Consider the following 13,741-nt stretch of genomic DNA (forward strand, 5'->3'; position numbering starts at 1 on the left):
CTTCAATTGATTAGCAAAAAGGAAAACAAGGTGGCTAAAGTGGTAAAGCACCAGCTGTGAGTGAAAAAGCTGCACGAGAGCTCAAGGACGAATTCAAGCCCTATTTCTGACACAAAACAAAAAACAACAAAATAAACATCTCTCTTCCCCAATCAGAAATGTGGAATTAGGATGTTGGGGCCTGAAGTGGCCATCATTAAGTCATGATGAAATTAGTGTTCTTACCAAACACTGCTACATTCTACTACTATGCAAGGACACAGCAAAAGGGCAGTATTATGAATTAGGAAGTGTACCCTCAACAGATCTACTCTATTGTTAGTCTCTAGAGCTATGAGGAAATAAATTTGTTGCTTATAAGCTATATAGTTTTCAGTATTTTTGTATACTAGCCTGAATGGACCTAGACAGTATTCTTTTTTTTTTTTTTTTTTTGTCAGTGGTGGGGCTTGAACTCTGGGCCTGGGTGCTGTCCCTCAGCTCTTCAGCTCAAGGCAAGCACTGTACCACTTGAGCCACAGCATCACTTCCTGAGTGATTTATTGGCGATAAAAGTCTCACAGACTTTCCTGCCTGGGCTGGCTTTGAATCATGATGCTCAGACCTCAGCCAGCAGAGTAGCTAGGATTACAGGCGTGAGCCATCAGCGCCCGGCTTTTTTTTTTTTTGGCTAGTCCTTGGGTTTGAACTCAGGGACCTGGGCACTGTCCTGAGCTTCTTTTGCTCGAGGCTAGCACTCTAGCACTTGAGCCAAAGCACCACTTCCAGACTTTTAGGTTTATGTGGTACTAAGTAATCGAACCCAGGGCTTCAAGAATGCTAGGTAAGCACTCTTCCACTAAGTCACATTCCCAGCCCAATACTGTCTTTTTTAATTTCACTTAGTAATATGCATGTCTTTTTAGCAAGAGTAAGGAAGTAATATGCATATCTTTTTTGCACAAAGTACTATTTGCCTACATGTACCACAATTTAATCATCCACGTGCTTAAAGGCCATTTTGGTTGCTTGAGTAGGTACTGAGCAGACTACAAGTTTTCAATTCATGTGAACATAGCAAGAAGCCCAAATGCTGGATTTTGTGGTAAGGTATATTTAATTTTGTAACTGCCAAAGTGGGCTGCTCTATTTTGTATTCCTGTCAGCAATCAATGAGTTCCCATTGCTCAACATCTTTGAGTTATCAATGTTTTTGATTTTTGCCATTTGAATAGTTATGTAGTGGCACCTCACTGTTATTTCAATTTCAGAAGTTCTTGAATAACAATGTATTTCTCTCTTCTGTCCTCTTCCCCACCTCCCATCCGCTTTCCCCCTTTTTTTGTTTTTTTTTTGGGTCCGTTGGGTCGTGGGGCCTGAACTCTGGGCCTTGGCGCTGTCCCTCAGCTCTTCAGCTCAAGGCTAGCACCCTGCCACTTGAGCCACAGTGCCACTTCCGGCTTTTTTCTTTTTGCTTATGTGGTGCTGAGGAATTGAACCCAGGGCCTCATGCATGCAAGCAAGTGCTCTACCACTGAGCAACCTTCCCAACCCCCCCTTTCCTCTTATGAGAGGTAGAGGTCTCACTGTGTTGCCTAGGCCCAAATTGGTCTTAAACTACTGCTAGAATCAACGGATCCTCCACTTAGCTTCTCAAATAGCTGAAACTACACAGATACACATATTACACCTTGTCTTATATCTTCATTTGTAAATTAGCTATTTAGGTGGGGTTTTTTTTCGCTCCCTCCTGTGTGTACGCCTGCTGGGGCTTGAACTCAGGACACTTTCAAGCTCTTGCTTGGCCATTACCCAGTTGAAGAAAAGAATCTCAGGCAGGGACGGTAGCTCAGTGGTAGAGTGCTTGCCTTGCATGCATGAGGCCCTGGGTTTGATTCCTTAGTTCCACATAAGCAGAAAAAGTCAGAAATGGTGCTGTGGCTCAATTAGTAGAGCGCTGCCTTGAGCTGAAGAGCTGAGGGACAGCACCCAGGCCCAGAGTTCAGGCCCCACGACCAACAAAAAAAAAAGAAAAGAAAAGAATCTCGTAGACTTTTCCACCTTAGCTGGCTTCAGATCTGTCTCCTGAGTAGCTAGAATTATAGACACGAGCCAATGATGCTCAATAAACTTCTTTTTGAGTGACCATACTAGGGCTTGAACTCAGGACTTGGGCACTGTCCCTGACCTCTTTTTTTTAGGCTAGCACTCTACCACTTTGAGCCACAGCTTCACTTCCGGTTTTTGAGTGGTTAACTGGAGATCAGTTTCATGGGGACTTTTCTGTCCAGGCTGGCCTTGAACTGCAATCCTCAGATCTCAGCCTCCTGAGTAGCTAGGATTGCAGGGTACCAGTGGCTCAAACCTGTAATATTAGCTACTCAGGAGGCTGTGAGTTCAAGGAAAGCACCTAAGCCCTGAGTTCAAGCCCTACAACTGAAAAAAAATATTCTTAGGTTTGTGCCTGGGTTGTCTGGGCTGGCTTTGAACTTTGATCCTTAGATCTCAGCCTACTGAGTAAACTAAGATTACAGGCTTTGCCCAGCAACACTAATTTTTTTTCTTTTTTGGGGGGGGAGGGGGGGTCCGGTCGTGGGGCCTGAACTCTGGGCCTGGGTGCTGTCCCTAAGCTCTTCAGCTCAAGGCTAGCACTCTGCCACTTGAACCACAGCGCCACTTCCAGCTTTTTAAATTTTGCTTATGTGGTGCTGAGGAACAGAACCCAGGACCTCACGCAAGGCAAGCACTCTACCAATGAGCCATTTTCCCAGCCCCAACAGCAACACTAGTTTTTACTACCTTTCAGGTACTTGGGCTCTCTTGAGTCATACCAAACACGCAACTAACCAAGTTTTTGCAGGATGCGTAGAGGTAATCTCTTAGCAACTCATATACCTAAGCCTGCTTCCTCACACCTTGGCCTAAGTGGGCATTCTCCAGTAAACACAGTTCCTCTGCTGAGGAAATCTCCCTTGCTGGGAAAGGAAAACATTGAGAAGGGACCTTAAAGAACAGAAAATCAGGTAATGTTCAGGGATGGAACAACACGAGCCAGTTAAAAGTCTTCAAGCAGGCAGTGTGGATGTGGGGCTACTGAGACCACCCATCAAGACTTAAACTGGCTCCTGGAGAAAGTAAGAATCTTTGTTAGGTCGATCTCCACAGAAAGGTAGAAAAACCTGGGTCCAAGCAGAGGTGTAGACAGTAATTAGAAATAGTCCAAGTATGGCCATGTAGGGTACTACTTATGAAATATGGAGTAGACAATATTTTTATCCCAATAACTTCTAAAACACCCCAGAACTTAGTTCTGTTTATACACTGCTCAAGTCAGGTAAATGAAATTCTATTGCCATGAGTTAATGAGAAATCAGTGTTTTGACAGCTTTTCTGAGTGTTGGCTGGTAAGATCTAAGTGTATTCACTCAACATGTAGGACTGACCAATCTCCCCTGCTGCCAGCTGTCTGACAGGCTCTCTGTACTAAGAGCTGAGACACAAGGTTGAACAAGGGCAGGTGGTTGCTAGTCTAGCAGGTGAAAGCTCAGCCTGGCACTTTCTAATATGGGGCAAGTCTAAGAACATTCCCAAACACCTGTATAATAGGGGTAGTAACAGTCTGCACACAAAGTTGATGAAAAATAAAGACTGTCAGGACCTACATGCCTGGCACATGGTCAAAAGCTCAAGAAAGCAGCTCAGGTTGGGCACCAGTAGTTTACACCTGTAATTCTAGCTATTCAGGAGGCTGAGATTTGAGGATTGTGGTTTGAAGCTAGCCCAGGCAGATAAATCTGTGTGACTCATCTCCAATTAACTAGCAAAATATTGGAACTAGAGGGATGGCTCAAGTGATAGACTAAAAGCCTTGAACAAAAAAGCCAAGCAAGAATGAAAGGTCCCAACCTACTGGCCTCTCCCCCGAAAAAGAAAGATGATTCATCTAACCAAGTAAACAGTTTTAGTATAAATTTAGTGTACATTTGTCATAAAAGGAGGGTTTGTGACATTTCCACACATGTAAACAATGTATCCCCCAATCAACCTCATCCCTATATTACTCTTCCCTCTCCCCAAAACAATGAATAGATATCACTGTTCTGTTTTCATACATAAAAATGAACTACATTTATTCTAATTTAGCCTCTTCCTTCTTAGTCCTCTATGTTTCTGCTAGTGCCACCTTTGAATCTGAGCCTGTTTCAGTTTCCTGTCATTATTTTTAAGTCTGCATAAATAAAGGGTTTCACTGCAGTATTTCAGATGTAACTGAGTGATTTCTGGTAAATATGTGCAAAGTTAAAACAGTATATGTCTTCTGGTTAAAGGCCTAAATAAACTCCACAAGAGAATTGTTGATGTTTTAGAGCTAAATTTGTCCCATGGAAAGGTTGTTTAGAAATCATAGCTGAGTGCCAGTGGCTCATTCCTGTAATCCTAGCTACTCAGGAGGCTGTGATCTGAGGATCATGGTTCAAAGCCAGTCTGGACAGGAAAATCCGTGAGACTCTTATCTCCAATTACCTGGAAGTGGTGCTGTGCCTCAAGTGGTAGAGCGCTTGCCTTGAGCTGAAGAGCTCAAGGATAGCACCCAGGCTGTGAGTTTAAATCCCATGACCCACAAAAACATATACAAGCAAACAAAAACAACAAATTACACAGAACATTAATGAGTAAACGCGCTTTGTAGAAAACCATTACACAAGATTTTAGGCATTTATTTCAGAGATAAGACACACACACATTCTGTGTATCTGACTCATTACTTTTTTTTTTTGCCAGTCCTGGGGCTTGAACTCAGGGCCTGGGCACTGTTCCTGAGCTTCTTTTGCTCAAGGCTAGCACTCTACCATATGGACCACAGAGCCATTTCCGGCTTTTTCTGTTTATGTAGCACTGAGGAATTGAACCCAAGGCTTCATGCATGCAAGGTAAACACTCTACCACTAAGCCACATTCCCAGCCTAAGTGACCACTGAAAATCTCTCTTCCTCCAAATGGGTCACAGAAATTCTCTCTCCCTCTTGTCTAGTTCCAGGGTTTAACCCAAGGCTTCACACGTGCTCAGCTGTGCTTTACCATTTGAGCTATGCCTTTATCTGGTTTTGAACTGAAATCCTTTAGACTTTTTTTTTTGGGGGGTCTGGTCGTGGGGCCTGAACTCTGGGCCTGGGCACTGTCCCTCAGCTCTTCAGCTCAAGGCTAGTGCTCTACCACTTGAGCCACAGTGCCACTTCCGGCTTTTTTCTTTTTGCTTATGTGGTACTGAGGAATCGAACCCAGGGCCTCAGGCATGCAAGGCAAGCGCTCTACCACTGAGCCACCTTCCCAGCCCCCTCCTTTAGACTTTTAACTTTCTAAGTAAGCTAGGATTAAATTAGGCATGAGCAGGACTGTCACAGAAACTCTTGAATCTCCTCTACCATACACTTTTCTGTCTTGGAGTTTTCCATAAAGATATTGGCTGGGCACGGATGGCTCACACCTGTAATCCTAACTACTCAGGAGGCTGAGATCTCAGGATCAAGGTTCAAAGCCAGCCTAGGCAGAAAAGTGCCTGAAACTCTTTTTTTATTTTTATTTTTTGGGTCCGGTCATGGGGCCTGAACTCTGGGTCTGGGCGCTGTCCCTCAGCTCTTCAGCTCAAGGCTAGCACTCTACCACTTGAGCCACAGCGCCACTTCCGGCTTTTTTCTTTTTGCTTATGTGGTGCTGAGGAATCGAACCCAGGGCCTCATGCATGCAAGGCAAGTGCTCTACCACTGAGCCACCTTCCTAGCCCCGCTGAAACTCTTATTTGCAGAAAACCAGAAGTGGTGCTATGGTTCAAATGGTAGAGTGCTAACCTTGAGCAAAAGAGCTCAAGGACAGCGCCCTGAATTCAAATCCCACGACTGACCAAAAAAAAGGTCAAAAAAAATTTCTGATCCATGACCCTTCTCATTCCAGAGGGATCCTCTTCCAGGCTGAAGAAAGGAATACTATAGAGGGATGCTGAGAAGAATCTGAATGGATAGGCTTTGCTGGGCTCCCCCTCATCCATTAGCACAAGATCATGTTCATTTGTCCCAATTACCCTCCTACCTGGTTGTCCATAATTCAATTGTGCCTATTCAAGGAAATCTTCATAAAACCCGAAAAAGGAGCTGGGCACCGGTGGCTCATGCCTGTAATCCTAGCTATTCAGCAGGCTGAGATCTGAGGATTTCCAGCTTGGGCAGGAAAGTCCAAGAGACTCTTATCTCCAATAAACCCTCAGAAAACCAGAAGTGGCGCTGTGGCTCAAGTGGTAGAGTGCTTGCCTTGAGCTGAAGAGCTGAAGGACAGTGCCCAGGCCCAAAGTTCAAACTCCATGACAGACAAAAAAAAAAAAAAAAAAGGGCCAGAAATATGGCTTAGTGGTAGAGTGCTTGCATGCCTAGCATGCATGAAGCCCTGGGTTTGATTTCTCATTACCACATAAACAAATGGTGCTGTAGCTCAAGTAGTAGAGCACTGGTCTTGAGCAAAAAGAAGCTCAGGGACAGTGTCCAGGCCCTGAGTTCAAAGCCCAGGACTGGCAAAAAAAAAAAAAAAAAAAAAAAAACCCAAAAAACAAAACAAAAAAAACACCACCAAAAAAACCCCACAGGGCCAGGCACCCGTGGCTCACACCCATAATCCTTGCTACTCAGGAGGCTGGGATCCGAGGATCGAGGTTCAAAGCCAGCCCGGGCAGGAAGAACCTATGAGACTCTTATCTCCAATAAACCACCAGAAAACCAAGAGTGGCGCTGTGGCTCAAGTGGTAGAGCACTAGCCTTGAGCTGAAGAGCTGAGGGACAGTGCCCAAGCCCAGAGTTCAAGCCCCACGACCTACCAAAACAAACAAACAGGGTTTGTAGAACTTCTGAATAGCCAAGAATGTGGAAGTTCTTAAAGTATGTCAAGAGAAGGCATGAAAAACTCCACATTACTTTCCCCATTTCTGTTCCACACATCTCTCATCTATATACTTTATAATATTCCTTACTGGAAACTGGTACACATTTTTTAGTTCTGTGAGCTCTTTGAGTAAGTTAAGCCAAACCAAGGGGGGGGGGTTGTGGAAATCCTGATTTAGAGCCAGTAGACCAGAAGCATAGTGAATGAGTCATGGCCTGTAATCTCAGCACTTGGGAGTCTCAAAAAACCCACAACACACTGGGCGCTGGTGGCTCAAGCCTATAATCCTAGCTACTCAGGAGGCTGAGATCTGAGGATGATGGTTCAAAGCCAGCCCAGGTAGGAAAGTTCATGAGACTCTTATCTCCAATAAACCACTAGAAAACTGGAAGTGGTGTTGTAGCTCAAGCAGTAGAGCGCTTGCCTTGAGCTGAAGAGCGCCTTGAGCTGAAGAGTGCAGGGATAGTGCCCAAGACAAGAGTTCAAGCCCCATGACACACACACACACACACACACACACACACACACACACACACACACACACACACACACACACACACACACACACACACACACACACACACACACACACACACACACACACACACACACACTACCCAACACAGGACTTCTGATGGTCATCTCAGGAGGGAAGTGTTTGAGGGACTGAGTCCTCGATTGTGGGATCTGTGTGTATGTCTATCTGGGTGTGGAGTCTTTTGGTGGGATCTGTGTGTATATAACAGAAGAAAACTAACTCTGAGTTTGTTTTTATTACTATGTCTTAAACTGATGCCACAGACAGGAGCTGGTGGCTCATACCAGTACAACTGATTACAATCCTAACAATTTAGCAGGCTGACATCTGGAAGATTGTGGTTTAAAAGTCCTCAAGACTGTCTTTCCAGAATAACTAGCAAAAAGCTATCTTAGGCTGGGAATGTGGCTTAGTGGTAGAATGTTTGCCTAGCATGCATGAAGCCCCATGTGCAATTCCACAATACCACATAAACAGAAAAGGCCCAAAGTAACACTGTGGTTCAAGTGGTAGGGTGTTAGCCTTGAGCAAAAGAAGCTCAGAAACAGTGCCCAGACTCTTAAGTTCAAGTCCTAGGACTGGGAAAAAAAAAAAAAAAAAAAGAAGCTAGTCCACTAAGTAATCTGTTAGTGTGAGACCTAAAGTTGAAATCCCATGGTACTAGCAAAAATAACAAAAAACTGAAGCTATACTTTAATTTCAAATTCACCAAAAACTTCGTTTTATTTTCTCAGGAATCTGACTATTGCTTTTCTGTTATCCATTCTTTAATTTGGAGCTCTGAATTCGTTTAAGCAAGTATTATTGTATCACAGATTTATTTGGCTTTGGTATTTGTTTTGTTTTGTTGACAGGGTCTCCGTATGTAGTAGAGGCTGGGCTCACAATCCTATCTCAGACTTCTGAGTGCTGAGATTACAGATATGTACTATATCTGGAATTTTTAATTTCACATGCTCTAAAATAGTCTGCAAACTATTTAACTTATGCATTTCAACTTGCACTTCTATTATTCCCGAAAGCACTACAGGTGATAAGTCAAATATGTATTTAAAAAAAAAAACCTCAGTCATGTTGGGCACCCATGGCTCATGCCTGTAATCCTAGCTACTAAGGAGGCTGAGATCTGAGCCTCATGGTTCAAAGCCAGCCCGGGAAGGAAAGTCCATGAGACTCTTTAATAAACCACTAGAAAACTGGAAGAGGCACTGTGGCTCAAGTGGTAGAGCACTCACCTTTAGCTGGAGAGTGCAGGGACAGCGCCCAAGCCCAGAGTTCAAGCCCCACGACTGAAAAAAACAAACAAAACAAAACAAAAACCCCAAACCTCATTCAGGCTTGGTAATGCAGAGGATAGGTTTGAGTCAACTATGTTCTGGGCCAGGCTACGGAGCAGATGAATGAGGTAAAGGAGAAGGGCAATAAGGCCCTGCCTGAGTGCAGATAACACTGATGATGTGTTATGATGCTACTCTGAAGCAACTGAATTATGTCTCCAGGATCAGTCTATGATTCAGCCTATGCCAAGAAAGGAAACTATCAGAAGGCTTATGAGGATGGCTACAGAACTGTTGACCTAAAGCCTAAAGCAAGGGCTATTTAAGGAAGCAACATTCAAGTTTCTTAAACTATTTCAAGAAGCCAAATGAACTTACTAGGTTTAAAATATGAAGCAAATAAGCCTCAGCTCAAAGACAGTTTACAGACTATGGAGGCCTGGTAGGCAGAGAGGAAATGCATGAGTACTTTCAACATGCCTCATCTATACCAGAAGTTAGAGAGTGATTCAAAGACAAGGATGATGCTTGGCAAACCCAACTATCGGAAACTGATAGATTAACAGAAAAAGCCATAGATGTGGGCACCTAAGATCTCTGAATCATGACTACTATCAGTATCCTCCTTGGGTTGATCTGGGAAGTATGGATGAGGTAGTAGAGGCTTTTACGTTCCCACTCCCCCATCACCCAAAAAAGAGACTAAACCAGAGCCAATGGGAAATCTTCCAGAGAATAAAAAGTGGGCACTAAAAGATAGACAGCTAGGGAATGAAGACTACAAGAAAGACCTTGCTGGGCACTGGTGGTTCACACCTGTAATCCTAGCTAGGCAGGAGGCTGAGATTTGATGATTGCAGGTCAAAGCCAGCCTGGGCAGGAAAGTCTGTGAAACTTTTATCTCAAATAAACCACTAGGGCTGGGAAGTTGGCTCAGTGGTAGAGTGCTTGCCTTGCATGCCTGAGGCCCTGGGTTCGATTCCTCAGCACTACATAAGCAAAAAAGAAAAAAACCCGGAAGTGGCGCTGTGACTCAAGTGGTAGAGCGCTAGCCTTGAGCTGAAGAGCTGAGGGACAGTGCCCAGGCCCAGAGTTCAGGTCCCATGACCGGACCCAAAAAAAACAAAAACAAATCAAATAAACCACTAGAAAACCGGAAGTGGCACTGTGGCTCAAGTTGTAGAGCACTAGCCTTGAGCTGAAGAGCTGAAGGACAGCACCCAGGCCCAGAGTTCAAGCCCCATGACAGACAGACAAAAGAAGGAGGAGGAGGAGGAGGACGACGACGAAGAGGAGGAGGAAGGGGAGAAGGGTGAAGGGGAGGAGGAGGAGCTTGATATACCCTAAATAAAGCATTATGACAGAACTAAGGAACTTGGACATCACCAATATGACTTACATTACCAATTAAACAGTTGTGTGCTTTGAAAATGGCAACTATTATAGATGCCAGAAATGGTGTAAGGCCATAAGAGTAGGGAAGAGAACTGAGAAGCCTATATACAGAATGCTTAAGCTTGTGCTTGAATTCGCAGCTCCTATTTCTTTTCTTTTTTGGGGGGTCTGGTCGTGGGGCTTGAACTCTGGGCCTGGGCGCTGTCCCTCAGCTCTTCAGCTCAAGGCTAGCGCTCTACCACTTGAGCCACAGCGCCGCTTCCAGCTTTTTTCTTTTTGCTTATGTGGTGCTGAGGAATGGAACCTAGGACCTCATACATGCAAGGCATGCGCTCTACCACTGAGCCACCTTCCCAGCCGCATCGCAGCTCCTACTTCAAAGAAGTACAAGGATGTCATCGATTTCTGAAACAAGTTTTTGGCCGAGCACTGAACCCCTGATTGCTCAAAAAGTGTCAACAGCAGCTGAGCACTAGGTGGCTCATGCCTGTAAGTCTAGATACTCAGGAAACTGAGATCTGAGGATCACGGTTTGAAGCCAGCCTGGCAGAAAAGTCCCTGTGAGCCTTATGTCCAATTAATTACTGAAAAAACAGAAGTGGTACTGTAGCTAGCCTGTAGAGCACTAGCCTTGAGCCCCAAAGAGGCTCTGAGTTCAAGCCCCACAAACACCACCACCACCACCACCATCACCACCACCACCAACAACAAAAAAAAAAGTGTTATTAGCTATTATTAGTTATTAGAGCAAAAGCAATTGGCCTCTAGGAACCTAGCTTTGAAGTAGGACAAGGGCAACTAGTGCTTTCAGAAAAAGGTCTATCCCTAGGTCATAAAGTATTACACAGAAGCCAGTAAACAGCACCAAAAAGATTTCAAATTGTTCGGTGAACGAACTGCCTGCTGCACCAAACTTGACTTGCACTCAAGGACCGTATGTCTAGCTGAAGTTGACCTGCATCAAGGGCTATGCATAGAAAGTGGTTACCCTAGAAGCCATATAGGGCTACATTAAAACTATGGATGTACCAGGTACCAGTGGCTCATGCCCATAATCTTACTTACTCAGAAAGCTGAGATCTGATAATTGCAATCCAAAGCCAGCCCAGGCAGACATATCCAAAAGATTTATTTCCAATTAATCAGCCAAAGTCAGAACTAGTGACATGGATCAAGAGTGCCAGCTGTGAGCAAAATTCTCTGAACAAGGCCCAGAGTTTAAAACCCACTACTAGGGAAGGAAGACGGGGAGAAAAAGGAAAAAAACATGGACGTGTACCAGAAGGCACACACTTTCCTACTGAAAGGAAACAATAAGTAGATGGTTATCAGTGCTATATGAGTACAACCAATGTGACTATCTCAAGGATATGAAGTGACAGGCCATGGCCAATCCTGAATTGCAGCACAGAACCCAATGTGCTCAGCAAATACTTAAAGAACCCTTTAACAGTGCAATATATCAGAAGTTGATGGATGTGGATCTCATTAAAATTCAGTGTTGACTTGCTCATTTCTTTTACTCTCATGTGGAAAGATAGGAAGGCAGCAAGCAATGGGAAAAAGATAGCTTATTTTTTCATTTATACATTTTACTGTGGAAGACCGACTTACCTAGCTTCTGCCTTGGGCCCTCTGAGCAAACACACTGTCTCTCCATTGCTGCCCTAGAGTTCATATTGCTTTCCCCTGTCCCCTAGTCACTGTCTTGGCTACACTCCAATAGTTGGTCATTTCTCTTTTTTGGTTTGTTTTTGTTGGTCATGGGGCTTGAACTCTGGGCCTGGGCTCTGTCCCTCAACTCCACAGCTCAAGACTAGCGCTTACCACTGGAGCCACAGCGTCACTTCTGGTTTTCTGAGTGGTTTATTGGAGATAAGAGTCTCGTGGCCTTTCCTGCACCAGCTGGCTTTGAATTGCAATCCTCAGATCTCAGCCTCCTGAGTAGCTAGGATTATAGGCATGAGCCTTCGATGCCTGGCTTTGGTCATTTCTTATTTGGGGCAGTAGGTATATGTGGGGAGGGAAGGGTGTTCTTGTAAACCTAGGGTCACAGTTCTCTTTACATTGTTAGTTCACATATTCATCTCCAGTAAATAAGCCAGTTAAGTATGGTAATAAATTTTTTTTGGTAATAAATTTTAAAATGCATTTTCATTTCTAAATTCTGAGAAAGGGACAACAGATGTAGCTTAACGGTAGAGTATTTGCATAATACTCAATGGATAGAAGTCAATCTCTGAGTTCTATCTTTAGTTCCATCCCTAGAACTGTAAAAATTCCAGCCAGGCACTGGTGGCTCAAACCTATAATCCTAGCTACTCAAGGAGGCTGAGATCTGAGGATCATGGTTGGAAGCCAGCCCTGGCAGAAAAGTCCTGATGAGACTTTTTTTTTTTTTTTTTGGGGGGGGGGGGTCCGGTCCTGGGGCCTGAACTCTGGACCTGGGCACTCTCTCAGCTCTTCAGCTCAAGGCTAGTGCTCTACCACTTGAGCCACAGTGCCACTTCCAACTTTTTTCTTTTTGCTTATGTGGTGTTGAGGAATTGAACCCAAGGCCTCAGGCATGCAAGGCAAGCACTCTACCACTGAGTCACCTTCCCAGCCCCCTGGAGACTCTTATCTCCAATTAATCACTCAAATACTGGAAGTGGAGCTGTGGCTCAAAGTGGTAGAGGAATGGCCCTAAGAGTTCAGGAACAGTGCCCAGGCTTTAGTTCTAGCCCCATGATTGACTTAAAAAAAAAATTAATTCCAGAAGAATAGTTTCCCATTTTCCCTTTATTTAAGTGACTGGTTTCTTGTGTAGGGAGCAGAAAATATTTTGTTTTTTTTCATGTTCTCCCACCCCCTTATTGTGTTATACTAAAACAAATTTATGAGAACAAAAAGACTGGTTGAAAAGTATTCATTTTAATTGGGTATGACTGTACATACCCGTTAGCTCAGCTGTCTGTTACAGTAACAGAAAGCTAACTCACATGTGCGATATAAATAAGACTTGACTGGGGCTGGGAAGGTGACTCAGTGGTAGAGTGCTTGCCTCACATGCATGAGGCCCTAGGTTCAATTCCTCAGCACCACATAAGCAGAAAAACCAGAAGTGACGCTGTGGCTCAAGTCGTAGAGTGCTAGCCTTGAGCTGAAGAGCTGAGGGACAGCACCCAGGCCCAGTTCAGGCCCCATGACAGGAGGAAAAAAAGAAAAAAAGGGCTGGGAAGGTGGCTCAGTTGTAGAGCGCTTGCCTTGCATGCTCGAGGCCCTGAGTTTGATTCCTTAGCACCACATAAGCAGAAAAAAAAGCCGGAAGTGGTGTGGTGGCTCAAGTGGTAGAGCGCTAGCCTTGAGCTGAAGAGCTGAGGGACAGTGCCCAGGCCCAGAGTTCCACAACCGGACCCCCCCCCCAAAAAAAAAAAAAAAAAAAAAAACAGAAAAGAAAAGAAAAAGAAAAAAGACTTGACCAAAGCTCAAGTACTGTGTTATATCACAGGTATTTTTCTGTCCCATCTAGTGATGTCTCTAGCAGAAACCCTCAGAGGTATATGCTGTCATTTCCCACATTTGGAAGTATGGCAAAGGAAGTAGTTGAATGCTTGTCTTAAGACCCCCTAAACTACTCAGGCTTCCT

The 13,741-nt window shown here is 44.4% G+C and overlaps 1 protein-coding gene and 1 pseudogene across 1 annotated transcript in view; one reads left to right on the forward strand and one right to left on the reverse strand.

Moving 5' to 3' along the window:
* Ube2l3 (ubiquitin conjugating enzyme E2 L3) overlaps nt 1–13,741 on the reverse strand; it is a 60,470-nt gene that overhangs the window by 13,232 nt on the left and 33,497 nt on the right. The window lies entirely within an intron of this gene.
* LOC138808478 (stress-induced-phosphoprotein 1 pseudogene) lies at nt 8,838–9,569 on the forward strand (annotated as a pseudogene).

This window comes from Dipodomys merriami, unplaced genomic scaffold (genome assembly GCF_024711535.1).
Source record: "Dipodomys merriami isolate MVZ:Mamm:240054 unplaced genomic scaffold, mDipMer1.0.p SCAF_45, whole genome shotgun sequence".
NCBI lineage: Eukaryota > Metazoa > Chordata > Mammalia > Rodentia > Heteromyidae > Dipodomys > Dipodomys merriami.